The 16,603-nt window shown below is 46.5% G+C and overlaps 1 protein-coding gene across 6 annotated transcripts in view; it reads right to left on the bottom strand.

Moving 5' to 3' along the window:
- The window catches only part of sema5a (sema domain, seven thrombospondin repeats (type 1 and type 1-like), transmembrane domain (TM) and short cytoplasmic domain, (semaphorin) 5A), a 92,785-nt gene extending 76,453 nt beyond the window's left edge, over positions 1-16,332 (bottom strand). For 4 of the 6 annotated variants that reach the window (XM_040167025.2, XM_078096557.1, XM_078096558.1 and 1 more), the window contains exon 1: positions 15,797-16,320. The gene's annotated coding sequence lies outside the window, so the exon portion shown is untranslated. Of the gene's footprint in view, positions 1-8,274; positions 8,294-15,796 lie in introns of those variants that run through there. The other 2 variants (XM_040167027.2, XM_078096556.1) reach the window with 2 other exon arrangements.
- Between the last annotated feature and the right edge of the window lie 271 nt (positions 16,333-16,603).

The following is a 16,603-nucleotide window of genomic DNA, read 5'->3' as shown; positions in this document are numbered from 1 at the left end:
AAAAATTGCTGGCTAATAAGCTTATTAACACCCTGTGAAGATGGGGGCGAGTAAATCAAATGATTTGTGCTGTGTCTTTGAAATGCAGCGCATTAAAAGAGGCTAACTTTTAACATCAGGGCTCAGTGATTAAGATTCAGCTGGGAAGCGGTAATTGCATTTCCTTCTGCGTGATCCATCCTGTATTCCCCAGGAGAGCAGCCGGGCTGTTTTTGAAGAAGCACAACAGCGAACGCATCTTGCAACACACTCTCTGAGGGGTAAAACTGCCAAAAGCGAGGAGACGCAGGGGCAACAATCACAAATATTAATAGATGGGTAGACGTGCATCGTAACGGGGGGCTGCTTCACGGCCGTGGTCTGCTTTGACTGTGTGCCCACAGATAGCCCACAAAACCTCAATCCAAACCGCGCATTTTATTCATCATTACCGCCGCAGTACGCAGCACAAACCGCCTCGTGGCTTCAGCGTTCTTCAGTTTTGTTTTGTTTAAAAATAACACATTAATCTTGATGTCATTAAAAACTCTCATTTCCACCCCCAAAAGCTATTGTGCTGCTGTAAGCTTAAAACAATGTGCAGATACCCAGAGGTAATCCGGGTATTCCCACCTACTATTTAAAAGTTGCACGCCGAGGCAACAACTAAGCCGCGGCGGCTTTGCGAACCCGTCGCCCGCGCAAACATCGTTAAAAACACAAGGCCGCTTGCACAACACAAGCACGCACACATCTGTGCCCTTCAGTTGTGTCTCTCTCTCTCTCTAAACGCACACACAGACACACTATTTGAATTGAAATCGACAATTTCTAAAAGATTTTTCCAGCAATGTTGCTGTTAAAAGTCTCAAGTGTCAATCAAGGACTCTCAGACTTAAGACCACACCAATAAAATCCCCCGACATCCTCTCTCCCACATGAAAGGGAGCCATAATCTTCATGCATAGGTCCAAAGGCTTAATGATCAGGTTGTCCTTCCCTTTCTGCTCATTAGCCCCTGTGACAAAGCCCTTTGTGCAGGTAGGTTATTTCCGTGAATGCCAACTGAAAGGTCAAGAGAAGCAAGTAAATAAGAGAGACACTTCGACAGAAAGAGACACAGTGGTCTTGATGAGGCAGGAAGGTGCTCGTGGTGATAGAAAACGGGGGGGGGGGCGTCAGTAGGTCGTAATATTTAAACAGAATCAGAGAAGTGGTGCACTTAAGATCCCGTCAAGGACGGGAGGGGAGACATCAAGAAAAACTCAAAGCTGATTTTCTGCCGGTGACGTTATTGATGCTGATCCCTCGGCGCGTCACGCTGCACCCTCACTAATCAGGTCTCACTGTAATGTTTCCACGCGGCCTCCTTCTCTGATCAATGACACTCCTCTGAAAGCACGCGACTTCAGACAGAAAGCGGGACCTGCACAGTTAATCACCTCCGACAGCTACTAGATCATCAGAGTGCAACATTAGATTAGGGGCGGAGGGAATGTAAATACACGGGTGTTACAGGTGTGCACAAGTAAAGACACAAACACACGCATACACAAGTCTAGCAGTCTACCAGTAGGAGCTAATCGCACAGGATGCTCCTCCTGTGCCTAAATAGGAAAAACAGCTTTCATAAGAGCATGCACAGACACACACCTACACAAACGCACACACACACACACACGCACACGTACGGGCAGCCAAGTCTCTTCTCTGTCATAGCTGTGAAGCAACACTGAAGCCTCTTAAGACCCCACACGACAAACATTGGTCCCCAAATCAAAGGCAACACAAAAACAAGTTTCCTCTAATTGACTTGAATGAGCCATGTAACAAACAGAAATCCCTCTGATAATGTGTCATCACTTCCTTCAAAAAACTGAGAGAGCGACAAGGATGGAAGGCGTCAAAGAGGGAGAAAATACATCCTGTCGGTCACAGTCGGCGAGGGGTTAGTTCAACGTTGGGACGAGTCGTGTATCGAAGTGACTCAAAAAGCCTGCAAATTGCAACATGTCACAAAGGTGCAGAATGCATTTAAAAAAAATATTGGTCCGGGTGAAGCAGCAAAGATGGAATTATCCAAGAACAAGGTGTGGAAGCTCTATGATTGCTACAAGAATGCGATTGTCAGCAGAGCAGGTATGCAGTGGGCAGGTGTGTGTCTGTGTGTGTGTCTTTAAATGAGCGGCTTAAGGCTTCATGTTGGTATTTAATGAGTTTTGTGGGGGGAAACTCCAAGGTTTCGGGGATAAAAGTGATCCTTCATAGTCTGTATTTGGGCCGGTATTAACTCTCCAATGCTGCCGGCTCCTCTCCTAACTTAATGAGGCAGGTGCGGGCTGAAGTTCTGAACCTCCGATCAAGGAATATTACGGTTACCGTTTCGCCCCAAATGAGACGAGAAGTCATGAAGAGTCAACTGGCTTGAGTTAAAAAATGATAAAGAATTTAATAACTAGTAGAAGTAATAAGCAATACAGTTAAAGTGAAATAAAGTATGAATGGTATATTATTATTTCGCGAAATAGAGAAGTCGCCTGGTCTCATATGACCATCAATATTGGTTCACAGGAGGCTTCTGGCTGCTCCTTCTCCAGCTCAGCTCTTCTAATCTCCCAGGGGGGAAAAATCAGAATATCTGTCGTACATCTTTTCTCATTCACAACCTGACAGGAGAAAAACTCCCCAAAAAAACTCTTTGGGGAGAAAATTGGGAGAAATCCAAGACAAATTCAGCATTCGTCTCCAGGTCTCAATGTTATTTTGTGGCAGGATGTTACAGTGTACAGAAATGATATGACTTAAATTACTATAAATTGTCTTTCATTCATATTGCAATCTAACAAGCTAATGTAATAACTAATATCTAATAACACACAAACTACAATTCCAACACTAAACATCGCTAAATGTATTATAACTTCAACCACTAGGTGTGCTCTACTGCTTAAATCCCTAACAACTAACACACACATTAGTTACTCAAAGCGACATAAACCCGCCATCTTTCTTTGCTTTTTTTCCCAGTTTTTTACTACATACATGCTGCCACAACCCCGCCCAAAATGCCACCTGGGAACAAACACAATACCATCTAATCAGCCGGAACGGCTACACCAACCTAGCGGAGATGAAAGGACACACAAGCCGGTGAGGCGCGTGTCTATAGACGTGACAGGTCTAATTTAAGCTCACGGCTAAATACGGTACAGCTCCAGAGCTGCCCCTCTGAACCGAGCTCCATGAGGCCTTTGATGGCTTAACATCAAAGATCATACCACCACGTTTAAACTCCAATATATTCATTTTTCCTTCAATGTTTAGGTTCTGCCTCGTACTGCTGCAGACAGAAAAGGAGAAAGGTGGACTTCTCCGCACAATGCACCTTAGCGTGGCGTACGCGTCACCTGTGAGACTCGAGTCACGCACAAGACTTTCCTTCGTTTCCTGCAAATGAATGGCGTGTGTTTGGAAAATAACTTCCTGTATCATTATGATAGCGATTACAGGTTGTGGTCCTGGTTAATCCCCCCGCGGTCAGTCGCAAAGAACACCGGGCGTATTTGGTGTGTGGTCGGCGCTGGTGTTGACGCACCAGCCCCGAGGTCCATCTGGGCTTGATTGAAGGCCAAGAACAGCTGTCCCTGCCGTGTATGCATACGTGTGTGTTTCTGTGTGTCAGATGTGCGTTGCATTTACGTCGACATGATTATCTATTATTGCACAAACAGCTCATTTTCAGTGTGTGTGTGTGTGTGTGTGTGTGTGTGTGTGTGTGTGTGTGCGCCTGTACCAACTTGTACTCGTTTATGTTTACTTGCATGTTCCTCTGTGAGGCCGTGTTTCTATCTGTGCCTCTTTACGTGTATTTTTACATTGTATCCCAACAGCTGCGCGAATTAGCTTATTTATGGGTGTTCACGCGTCTGTTTATTTGTCTGTCATGTTTTTTTTCGTGTGTTTGTGGTTGACTGATTACTCTCATTCTCTAAACCAGTGGTTCTTAACCTTGTTGGAGGTACTGACCCCCACCAGTTTCATATGCGCATTCACCGAACCCTTCTTAATTGAAAAAATAAAATTCAAAACATAGGTATATATTTTACTGGTGCACAAAATGAACCGTGCATCAACATCAGTGTTCAAAGAACAAAACCATTAAAACATGATTTTCACACAAAAACAAAAACATAATAATGAATATTTACTGCAAATCAGTGTGACTTCTGCTGTTGCCTTTCAGAGACCAGTTCAGAAATGCGTGGCTTCACCTTGGCAAGTGCCACTTGATACATGTGAATCCATATTGTACATATTCGTCCGACCACTTTCTTTTTTTGCTCAACATAGTTAGTATGAAGGGATTAAAATATTAAGAAAGAAATCACACGACGTACCATCACGACAGTCACAATTCGACTACTGAGCGCGCCAAATTCCCTGCAGCACAGATAGGCCAAGCGATGTTGCGTGATCACCTGCAGCCAATGATGGCCAAGCGGGGCGTGTCATCACGAATCATATGAGTCGGGTGTGTGTCTTGACCTCCGCCGAACCCCTGAGACTGACTCACCGAACCCCTGGGGTTCGATCGAACACAGGTTAAGAACCACTAAACCCATCTTTTTTAAATGTGAGGATAAGCTTTTTTTTCTGTTCTATATAAACTATAACTAAATACCTTTTGATGGATTTTATGACATCACCTCGTGATTGTGGACATTTTAGGCGTCTTTTTTTTAACAACTGATATTTTTATGGACAGGGTGGTTAATGACCATTTTTTCTCCAAGAAATTGAGAAAACGTCCCGGCAAAGAGAGATAATAGCTTAGGTTGGACCAGTCTTTAGTAAGGTTTGGGGTTTATTTGGATTTGACTACCGGATTACTCTTATTTGTATGGCAACAATTTATCAACCTGAGATATTAAATGCGTTTTTTTTTCGCATCCTGTTAGCCTAACTTCTTTTTATCTCCCTCTTAAAACATCTGAACAAAATTCCGCTTATAGTGCACATGTGTTCCAGATTAGCGCAATAGATCTGCTCTCTATGATTACTACCCACGTGCCCTTGTTGTAAATAGTTAAAACAATGTTGCAGTTTGAAATATAAGCAGATGAGAAGCTAGACATTTTAGCTCGCCTTTCTTTCTGTCGTGTGTTATTAGGGGCTCCGTAGTATTATGCCTTTCACAACTCCCCAAATGCATTATCACATGGGTAGACTGGCTGGTATTGTTCAGCTGCCTGCAGTCAGTGGCCAGTCAAAGGTAATTTAAATGCATATGTCCGTGACAATGCGCCGCCGCTCGTCTGCCATTTACGCTCCGGCAAATGTGTTTGGATGTCTGCATGAATTATATTTGTGAGTGTGTTATTTTTGTCCGGGAGAGTAGGCCTACGCATGAATAAGGGAGCAAAAAAAAAAAAAAGAAGGAACATGCACGTGAATGATTGCAGTGTTCTGCTGTGAAGCAGTAATGGCTTTTCGGGCTCGCACTGACCCGCTCTTCAGAAACATGGTGAGGTGCAAAAGACTGCAGAGGAAGAGGCTTCGAGAAAGTCGCTTAGGGTCACTTGAGGTAGATTACCGGAGAAGGGCTGGTAATAATGAGAGGCGTGAGAGGAACAAAAGGATCGAGGAGATGCGGTGGAGGATGAAGAGTGAGGAAAAAAAAAGAGCAAGAATCTTGGGATGAGATTAAACGAACGGACGGGTTTGGATAGAGGAGGTTCGAGGGAAGCAGGGAGAGCGCGGGTTAAAGAGGTTAGGCGGGAACACAAAGAGAGCTGAGTGAGGAGGAGAATGGAGAGGATTAATGAGAGATGAGTTTAGATCGACGGAGGGGGGGGAGAGGAGTTTAGAGTCACTTCAGAAAAAGGAGGTCGGAAAGGTAGGCCGGGCTACGACGCGAACAACGCGCGCCAAAGAAACGCCCAGTTCCTCACATGTGCCGTGTGGATGCCGTGTGTCGGGAGAGGGGTCCCTCTCAGGTAATTGAACGCAAACCACAGTGGAACAGACTCAGGGCGAGCTGGTCAGGCACAGCTGGAAAAGCAACCACCCCCCCGCCTCCCCCCTTTCAAACTACAGGGAAGAAAAACACGGGGGGGGGGGGGGTCTGGGACGAACAGAGAGCTGACTCTACACGGCCTTTGACAGGTCTCTTTAACGTCCAACCAGATTCCAAATCCTTGTGAATTTTTCTTTTTGCCTCCATCTGTGTTTTCACCTGCACACCGGGCTTTTTGTTTTTGTTTTCGCGTAAACGGTGACTGTTACCGTCCATCTCGGTGAGAGATGATCACAGAGCGGGCGGAAATTGATGCGAGCTTGCGGAAAAGTACCTAATAACAATGCTGCTTTTCCCAGGTTTGAAAATGTTGCAGGCAAAAGAGCCTAAATTGGGTGAGAGGCAGTTTAAAGCATCCTGCTTCCTATGCCTTGTTTTTATCAGGCTAACTACTGCTGTTGCAAAAAAAAAAGAGGGGAAATTGCTCGTAAAGACCTCCAGTCTGCTGCCACATGCCTCAAAGTGGAGAAATGTGGAAGAAGAGGGCCGTTGTGTGAGCGCGGTGTAAATAAACATAAACAACACAAGGTGTAAATGAGCTTAACAGGGAAATAAAAAAGTTGGGTTAGCGGCTTGTGCAGCTGGCTGACTTTTTCTATTAGCCGGGATCTCCTGGCTGCCTCGTACAATTATGTTATTCTTTGGGGCGGGAGGTGGGGGGAGGAGGGGGGGGGGCAGTGTGGGTGTGTGCATTGAGAGACTGTGTCTGGAGGTGATAAAACAGCAGAAAGCACATAAATAATGACTTAATGATCCCCCTCCACCCTTTGCTGTAACGATGACAATGGCGTTTTTTTCCGAGCCGGGATGCCGGTGGGGGCAGACGGCGGGGGGGGGGGGTGGGGGAGAGGGGGGGGGAGGGCACATGTGGCTTCCAGGTGCGCCGGGCTCCGTCTCTTGTTACTTCTTAACCTCCCAGCTCACCGTGGACCTCCATCTTTTTACCTCGTCCACCCTTTGTCGCCGTCACCGTCGAGCCATCCCTGAAACGTATTCATGTGCGAAAGCCTTCTGTCGTCAAGGGAACGATGCGGCCAGCTGAGCTGCGTTAATGGACCCGAACAAGCCGCCTTCCTGTGAACACAGAGCGCGTGCGGAAGTGGCCGCCATGTGTTGGAGACGGAATGGAGGGACAATAAAGGACGGAAATGCGGCATTTTCATTGGCGCAGACTACAGTCCAGCTGCTGAGGGAGAAATAACGGAGCGATTTGGGTAAATGTTTCTACGGGTGGCTTGTGCAACCACACAACAAAAGCAGTGAATCATGTGAATGTAAACTGCAATTAACGTCATTTTCTTGACAGTAATTGTGCTCGGTGGCTAAATATGATAATTTGATCAAGATCACTTGTGTTAAAAGGTATTTCTTGCCTTTGCTGCTTTTTATATCATTTTCACCTGACCTAACGGTGATTTGCAGCTGCATTAAAGCATAATTCGGTTGAAAGAGTTCAGGGAGGAGTCGGACTGTCATCAACTCGCACCGCTGGAGAGGAAAAAGACGTCTAAAGAAGCGGCACGGGCTGAGAATCAAAGCCCGAAACAGTGACTGTAACCTGCCAATTACTATAATTGCTTCAGCTAGAACAGATTAACTCTGGGTAACTCTGGGTATCTGAAACGGCCTGAAATTATCATGCACTCATATGCAATTATAAAACAACACCCCGAGCCAAGACAGAAACGTATACTTGCAAAGAGAATGCGTTGATTAGGATGAATGGTGCCCGGGGGGGGGGCAGAGAGGGAGGTACTGTGGGTGTGGAGCTGAGGACGAGGACAATGATAGGTTATAGTGGGTCTGATTGTGTTCATATAGACCTGCATGCCTCCACCTGTGGGGATGAGCCAGTTCCAGGAAGCCGAAAGTGCAGTTGTTATGACAACAACACAACTGAACACACAAGAGTTTTCAGCGTCCTTGAGTAAGTTACTGCCTCCCGCACGGATCAATCTGCCCGGGCAGTTCCGACCTTCCCATCGGAGGTTATTTCCCTCCGGGGATGAATGAAGTATTGTGTTAATATTGTAATATTCCGCGCTGAGGGAGAAGGTTACAGGAGCTGTAATGGGGTTGAACAAAAAACAACAACAACCCTCCTCTTTTGGAAGGGTTTGCCGGGCTCCAGGTACACATTTCCCGTTTTTTGCAACACCAGCTGAGGCATTAAAAGAAAAAAAAACAGACATCCAAGCTGTCTTTACTCGCGCAATTACCTCCTGAGTGTCGGCCGCTCGGCGGGCTCGAGCAACAGTTTCCTCCTCCCTGTGAGAGACGACTTCCTTTTTGTGTGCTTTTCTCAAGTCAATAAAAAAGACGTTGACCCCGCTGGATAGGATCCCCTCTCGCCCCTTAACTGCAGCGGAGGAGAGTGTTCTTCACCTAGAGAGCCTTAGGGGAACGGCGTGAAGCTCAAAATAAATCCAGGCGCTACAGGCCCCGCGCTGCGCAAGGGCAGAGGTCCGTTTTTAATGACAAGAAGTGAACTCCAAAAAAGTTGGAAAAGCATCCCCTGCGTAGGAGTCACTGAGTCCAACACGAGGTGCAACCAAATCCATGTCATCCTTCATTCATACTGACTAGTGGCGCTGATCTCGGCTCAGCCTAATTCAGCCAATTGTCTTTTCTTCTTTTAGTCTGCCACTGAGAGAGTGTGTGTGTGTGTGTGTGCGCGCGCTCGTAACGGCGCACCTTTCCTCCTCACCTGCATGTGTAACTATTTAAAAGGGCGTCAGAGGAGGAGGAGGTGGAGGAGGAGGAGGCGGGGGGGTCAGGTCTGCTCAGGCTGAGGTCAACAGTCCCGTCTCTGTGAAAGTGACACCGGAGCCGTTCCTTTCAGTGACCCCGGCTGACCTCGGGAGGCCTGACACATGCACGCGAGAGCTGCCGCATGTGAAATAAGCAGCAAAACTATTAATATTTGGAGTATTTTTGTCTCTCTGACCGCCTCTTCCTGCGTATCTCTGTTTATACTATTCGACTATTGAATAGTCGAATAGTATGAATCTATTGAGATACTTTCCATACTACAAAAGTACAAAGTACACGGCCCTCTTTTGCCTCGCTCAAAACCAGCATGCATTGAGAGTGGCCGTGTCAAGTCTGCAACCCTGTTTTAAAAAGATTTATAGTGGAAAGCAGGCTTAATGCAGCCACCAAAACAGATAAAACACGTTTTTTCCGTATTATTTATCTTGCCACATATTTTTACTTTTTTTGTTTTTGACAGCTCACACTTTCTTGTTATTATCTTGAAAAGATGTTCAGTGCAAAACAGGTTAATTGCAGCCACAATAAACAATTTTCTGCCAAATAGTCGTTATGATGGTTGTACATTTAAATCGTTTTCGTCTGATGGAGCAATCTAGTTTACTTGAAAGCAATTGCAATTTCGTTTTTTTTCTTATTATTCAGGATTGATGGGTTTTGATCACAAAATGCGATACTAATCAAAATTCAACAATTACGTTGGGCTTGTGCGTCATGAATACTTTTCTTCCTCCAAAGTGGGACGTGAGACGGTTTGTTGGGGCAAGACGGCGTGCCACCTTAAGGCGCGTGCACGCTGGGATGTGTGTTTTTAGTGTTGCCTTCTGCATTCTATACCAGACACAAAAAAGGCATCTCATCCCAAACAATCTTTTCAACAACTCGCTTGAGAGTCAGCACAACTCTTGCTAACTTTTCCGGGGGTAACGCAGTGGGCCGAGCGGGAGTAAAGAAAAGCTTCTGTCTTTTCATGAAAAGCATAATCAGACTCAAGAGAAGCACGCTCCTTGCAACACGGCCAGAATAACTCCATTGTCTCCTACAGCAGCTAATGCCCTCAACACTTAGAGCCGGTACCTTGCAAGACCTTTAGCAGACTTAATGTGCCATAACAAAATACCCCTTGAAACCAAACTCCCACTAGTTCATAATAAGCTTTCGACTCCGAATGACCACCACCTCTTGTGCAAAGAGCTTGAAAATGTCAAAGTCGAGTCAGCCGCGAGTAGCGTGCAATAAACCAGCGAAGGTGTTCGCCGCTGGAACGCGGCAAGGCAGCTGAGGGCTCATTCTTCAGAAGGAGGTGTTACTGGAGGAGTAATGCGCGGTCTGCCGTATCGCGGCTGGTGGCCCAGATCAGACCGCGCGTCCCGAGTGTGGATTCAGCGTCGGAACTGAGGCAGCATTGTGTCTGGCGAACAGGGGTAGTAGACTACACATTCACATTGGTGCCACGCGCAGACCACAAACGGAGGGGGGGGGGGCACGAGTCTGGAGTGTGGGCAGTGGGGTTTTTTTGGAGGGGGGGGTAGAAAACACTAGGTGTGTGTTTCCACGGCTGTGTTTCCTGACTCGCTTTTCCTCCTCTTTGAAAAGAGGAGTTTGATGTGAGAGACACAACGGAGTCAAAGGTCCTTCAGTTAATTGCTTCGTAAACTGCTGCATCGTTAACGCGGCTTCTCCTTAAATACCATTTAGCTTACCTTGTTAGAGACTAAACATTTAGCTCTTTTTGATTGTTTTTATTAGCAACATAACGCCGCAGAGGAGAAGGAAGGACAGTGTGGTGCCTCAGAGACTTCCTGTAATAAGGGCGGCAATGCAGGACTAGAAGAAGCTCTGAGATCTTTCACTTATCATGAGTACAAATGCAAAAACGAGTCTAATATTCAAAATCACAGGGACATTTTCGCTTCATCTTGTTGGCTTTTTCTTTTCCCCTCTTCTGTCTTCCTTTATCTTGCTGCCTGTGCCTACTTTGTCTCTCTTGTCCTGTCCGGTCCGTCTGTCTTTCCGTCCCCCTCCGAGGACCCTCTGGCACTGACAGACGGATCCAGCAGACAGATGCATCGGGGAGCGGCTGGGCCGCATGAAATCATTTCCCTTGAAGCCGCCCGGTGAGCCCGTTCGCTCGACAATCCTCGTCCCGTTCCTTCCATCTGTGCTTAATTCCTCTTCCCTTTTTCCTTTTTCGCCCTTTCTTTTTCTATTCAAACAGCAGGCGCCGCCCTGCTTTGTGTCTGTGAAACTTAAGTTGTTATCTTTTCACCTCTATCTCACTTCCTCTCTTTATACCTCTCCCTGTAATCTCACTCTGGATCTCCATTCCGCTCCCAATTTTCCCGCGTGGCCGAACTACAAGCAGTTATCTTTTTAGATGTTATCCTACTATCTACTTTTATATAAGGTCGGGTGGAAAGAAAAGAGCGCACGATGTCATTTTGTTTTCTCATTCATCTATTGAGGAAAACATCCTTTTGCAACTTGAGTATTTTTTTTTTCTTTCTTGCACGGAGAGTATTTCTCAGATTAGCTCCTCCTAATGATTTCAAAGTACAGATAAATGCTTTCAATTGCTGAAGATTAAAGGATTTCTCTGCATTTACATCCACTCATTGATCAAATTAGGGCTTCTCTGTGCTGTTTGCAGCGGGGCGATAGATGAAGCTCTGATAGTTCTAAACACATCACATCAAACGAGCTTCTTATCGTCTGATGATATGCTGCGTAAAGATAAGACGCCGCGATGAGCGTCCCGCGAGGGATGAAAAAAAATGAAAAAAGATGTGGAAAACATTTTGGCAAACAAATTAAAACAAATGCGCGACACACAAATAAGACACACATAATCCATGCATCCGCTTTAGTAATAGGTGGAGGCTGCTAATTCTGCAGTGACATATATACATAGTGTGTCACAGTCTCACCTCAGAGGTACAAGCATGCAGCAGCTCCTATGAAAGAGAAATATACGAGCTGAGCGCCACTATCAAATGATGCTCTCATTCACGTTTCACAGTCATTCATCTTCCGGAGTAGAAGGGGATGGGGGGGGGGGGGTTGGGAGTGTGTTGCTCTCTGTGTGTGTGTTTGGTGACAACTCATGACTCATTTCACCCTTCATATGGCCCTGTGGCGCCCTTTCAGTCGATAAACAAAGACCAGCAAAGCCTCTTCGCTCTCTCTTCCTCTAGTTCTCATTTGAGAAAGTGTCTTGTTTTCACACACACGCACACACACACACAGACACACTCTCTCCTCGATTACTCTCTCAGTTGCCTAAGTAGTAGAACAAACTCCAAACTTCAAACTAAGTTTACAAGAATGGCTCTTCTCCCGTTACAGAAGTTGTGCTCCATCTCTGTTTAACCTTTCAAACATGGTCTTGGCTTTAATCCCCAGTGAAAAAGAGGATTTGGGGATTATTTAATCGTGACCCAAATATAGTATCCCGCTTTTTCCCCTGCACTGCTGGTTAAAAGGACAGATCCCCCTGCTGTCGCAGTGGGTTTTGAGGTTGCAGCGCAGAAAGGGACGGAGCTAAATGGGGCGTAACAGCGCAGGAGAGTGACGGCCGCTTCAACGCCGCTAATTCCCTCGGGTTGTCGTACTCAGACCACAGACGTCTCTTCTTGGATCCGAGCTGCGGGAATAATGCTTTCCAACTCAAATCATTCCCCACACCTGTGTGCTGTTTCTGCTGTTTAGCATGCGGTGTGAAATGATCACATCTTTCCCTGTCTTGTTATACAAGAAGCTCTCCCATTAGAGAACCACTCTGTGTGTGTGTGTGTGTGTGTGTGTGTGTGTGTTTTAACACTTAATTTCCGGCTCTTTATATAAACCTGTTTGCTTTCCTTGTGTGTGCGTGCAGTGTTATTACTTCGCCTCACTTAACTCCAGCTGCGTGGCATTATGTTATAATATTATATTATGTAGAAATACAATCACTATGCGTTTTAAATAATGCCTCCATACAGGCCACGAATCTTTGAGAGCTGACCTTGATGGGAGGAGACTCCCCTTTATCCGTAACAAAGACTTTATTATAGATAAACGACAGATGTTACGGGGTCACCGTGTACGTCCCACTTCATAGCTTCCTTACGATATCCATGGCAACCGCTGTGACAATTTGGCCTTTAGAGAACAGAAGTGCTGCGAATGACTAACTTTTTCATTTTTTCAACATGATCAGTTTTGGCTGTGACGGGGAACTCAAATCCACTGCAGGAAACCTTGGAGTATCCATAGCAACATCACATCATCTTACTTGAGAATTGTTCAATTTTCACTCGCAAAAAAATGTGAACATGTTGCCGCTGGACGTTTCTCACATGGGCGATGATTCTCTGGAGTTACAGACTTGAAATCATAAGCGGCAGCAAATAGAAGGGTAGGGATGAGATAATGGCGACGTGGTTGCGATGTTCAAAGCCCGCGGCGGCGAGAGGACAAAGCACAGCGGGGAGGAACAGAAAACCTCTTGAGCTTTTGTCTGAGTCTCCAGGTTTAAATCATCCGCCGAGGAGCGGCCCTACAACCGGGGCTTCCACGCAATTCACGGGCCAATAAACCAAAGGTCTTTTGTGGGGCCGTGTGTACTGAGACAAACTGTCCCAAAAGCCCCATCTTGCGGTGTCAGATAAATAAGTAACCAAAAGGCCTTAAAAGAGCACCCGGGGGCCAGAGGGTAATGGCTGTTTGCTCTACACGTGCACCACAATGCCTTTCACTCTCACTGCCAACGGGGCCCGACCCCCCCCCGAAGGGACGCCAAATCACAAAGGTCGACGACAATGGGCTTGTCATTCAACCCGGGTTTCCATGGCGACCCCACAGCCCCGCTCAGGCCACTGGGGGTCACTTTCATCACGGACTCCGCCTGGCTAGGACTAATTGCTGTGTTTGTGCCGGCGTTCTGTGTCAGCGGCTCGGGCAAATTCCCAACACAGTGCAAACATCAATCACGCTAATCATATGCTGCTTTTCGGGGAGGCGCTGGAATGTGTGGCCGGAATCCATTACCGCGGGCTCATCTGTATCCGCGGCTCATCTCGGGGCAGGAGTGTAAGTGGTTATGTTGTTTAGGGCTGCGACTAATCATTATTTCCATTATTGATTGATCCGTCAATTATTTTCTCAATTAAGCAATTAATTATTGTCTGTGAAGTGTCAGGAAATCCCCATCAGTTTCCCAACTGGATGTAATCAATTTTCTTGTTTATTCCATTTAATAATCTCAATCCCAAATATTGCGTACAATAACATTAAATGAACCAGCAAACAGGAAAACGATCATTTGTAGCAAATCTGTTTTTATTCCTCCTTCCCGCGGCTTTATTCTGCAGATCCAGCAGCAATATAAAACAGGCTACTTCTGCCAAAAGACATCATGTCACATGGTTCCTTGATTCAGCATCTTCATCTCTCTCTCTCTCTCTTTCTTAGTATTTCTTGATCCAGCTTCTAATAAAAGGCCCGGCCGCTGTGAGTCCAAAGTAATTCTACCATGCGGCTGAGGGTCCCTTTTTTTTCCCCATGGTAAGCACAGTGTGACAGGACCAATGAGCCCCGGCATCCTCGTGGGTCCGAAGCCAGAAGATCAGAGGAAGCTGACTGTGTTTATCACAACTGCAGCTGTCAAGTCCTGAAAGCCAGCACAACCAAAACGACCAGCGACCCAGCGTGCGAATCTCAACGGAGAGGAAGCGAGTGCGCTGGCTGCTTTGTAACTCGGGACACGACGTCTGAGAAGGAATCGTACACGTTCTCTAGAAAGGTGGTCGCCTCGGGCTTCAAACAAACAAACAACAGAGGTGGACAATTGTACCAGTTAATCGCGATCAGGACCGGAGGTTAACGTTCATCTAAATGCGGGACCGGAAGGAGCCAACTGCAACCGCACATCTGATCTCCTTCACTAAACCAATCACGTTGTTTTTATCTACGACACAAGCCGTTGCGTGTCTACGTTGTGTCCTCTTCTTGAACCCGCCCACGGAAAATATTACTTTGGATGCTGTGTCGGGATGGCTTTTGTGTCTGAGATGTTCCCGCTTATATTTGGATTGTAAGGAATATAGTTGTGAAAAAAAACTCTCGGGGATAGATTTAGAAAGTTTTAAGGACTCGGCTCTGGCAATTGAGCGTTTGAGGTTTATGAATGGAAGGTCCTTCAAGCTCAACAAAGGGTTGTGCAGAATGAAAGAAACTCGGCTAATCCATTCACCTTCATTAAACGTGAAATGCAAGCTAGTATAAAAAACGGTAGACAATCAGCAAGTCTTGTAAAGGGCACAAACACTGTTCATCCCCCAAAACAGTGACGTCACTCCACCGAAGGCCCAACTTAACCTTCACTTTTAAGGTCACGCAAGGAGACAAGTGATCTGCAGCCACTGACGAAAACACTTGTTCTATTCCGAAGTGTTTTCACAAGCAGCATTATCTTCAGAAACATTTCCCAACTTCGATCGGAACTTTCAAGGCCCGGAAGTTTTTCAGGAGACGATATTTAGGTGGCCACATTTCCAATGCTTGGAAACACTTTTTGGAACAAACAATTATGATAGCAGGGCGTGATCGGACGTCAAAATGGATATTGAAAGGGAAATGAATGGGCAGGCACCCTGGTGGTGGGTTGCACTCTGCCAGCACCACCAAGTGGTCAGACGTAGCAAAGCGACACGCAAAACTTCTCCAAAGTGATTATTTATATTGCACAGGTCAGGGTTTGTGGATCACTTTCATTTAAGATGGGACACTCTGGCATATTCCCATTCTGTCGCATGCATGAACTCGTTTTAACTGTGAAATGAGAGTATACGAGTCATAGGTTGATCTTCAGGGGGAAAAAACAAACACCTCGCTGTTAAAAAAACGGAATGTCTGCCGAACTCAGAGGTTATATCCTAATAATAATAATAATAATAAGCACATGGCATAATAAAATACGCGTATTCTTACCAAGTAAGGTGCCCAACTCCCGCTCATCTAGCGGGGAGCGAAGCTGCGTGTCTCGTCCCGGGCAGAAGAGAGTGGCACGGAGCAACCAAAAAACCAAGAAGAGCTGAAGAAGATTTATATCCTCGGCTCTGCTGTGTCTCTTCCTCTCTCAGGAATTGACCTCGGTTAGAATAAACAACAAAAAAAACTCCTCCTCCTCTCTCTCCCTCTCTCTCTCTCTCTCTCTCTCTCTGCGGAGATTCCTCTCTCGCCCCCTCCGGAACCCTGTGAGCTATTTGTGCTCCACGAGAGAAGCGCTCCACGCCGGCGGGCTGCAGCGCGCACGGGTTGTAATCGGACACTGTGCCTCCAAAAAACAACAAGAACAACGGCGCAAATACGAAAAAAAACCCCCCAAAAACCTAAAAAAACCTGTCCTTTCAACTAAAACGGTCCAAAGGCCGAGCGGAGCTTGCGGTGGTTTCGACGTGTCCGAGGCTCGCTCCCGGTCTCAGCTGCGCATCGCACGAGCGCGGGTTTTGATAGCCGAGGAGTGCGCCCCCACTTTGCGCGTCGGGGAAGAGACGTGGCAGCGGCGCACAGCTGTCCTGCAGGTGGAGGAGAGGAGTGCAGCGCGCTCACAGCGGGAGGGATGGCATTTGGACGAGTTGAGCCATTTTGACCTCTTTACCTCCAATATGCGTTTGAAGCGCCTACAGAGCATTTGCATGTTAATCTGGGAGTCTTTGAAACGTGTGGCCCTGCTTGTAGACAGATGTGTTGACACCCCCCCCCCCCCCCCTCCCCTCCCCTCTGTGAATCCTGGAA

Source organism: Gasterosteus aculeatus, chromosome 21, assembly GCF_964276395.1.
Source record: "Gasterosteus aculeatus chromosome 21, fGasAcu3.hap1.1, whole genome shotgun sequence".
In the NCBI taxonomy this organism is placed as follows: Eukaryota; Metazoa; Chordata; class Actinopteri; order Perciformes; family Gasterosteidae; genus Gasterosteus; species Gasterosteus aculeatus.
This window is presented reverse-complemented; position numbering and strand designations above follow the sequence as displayed.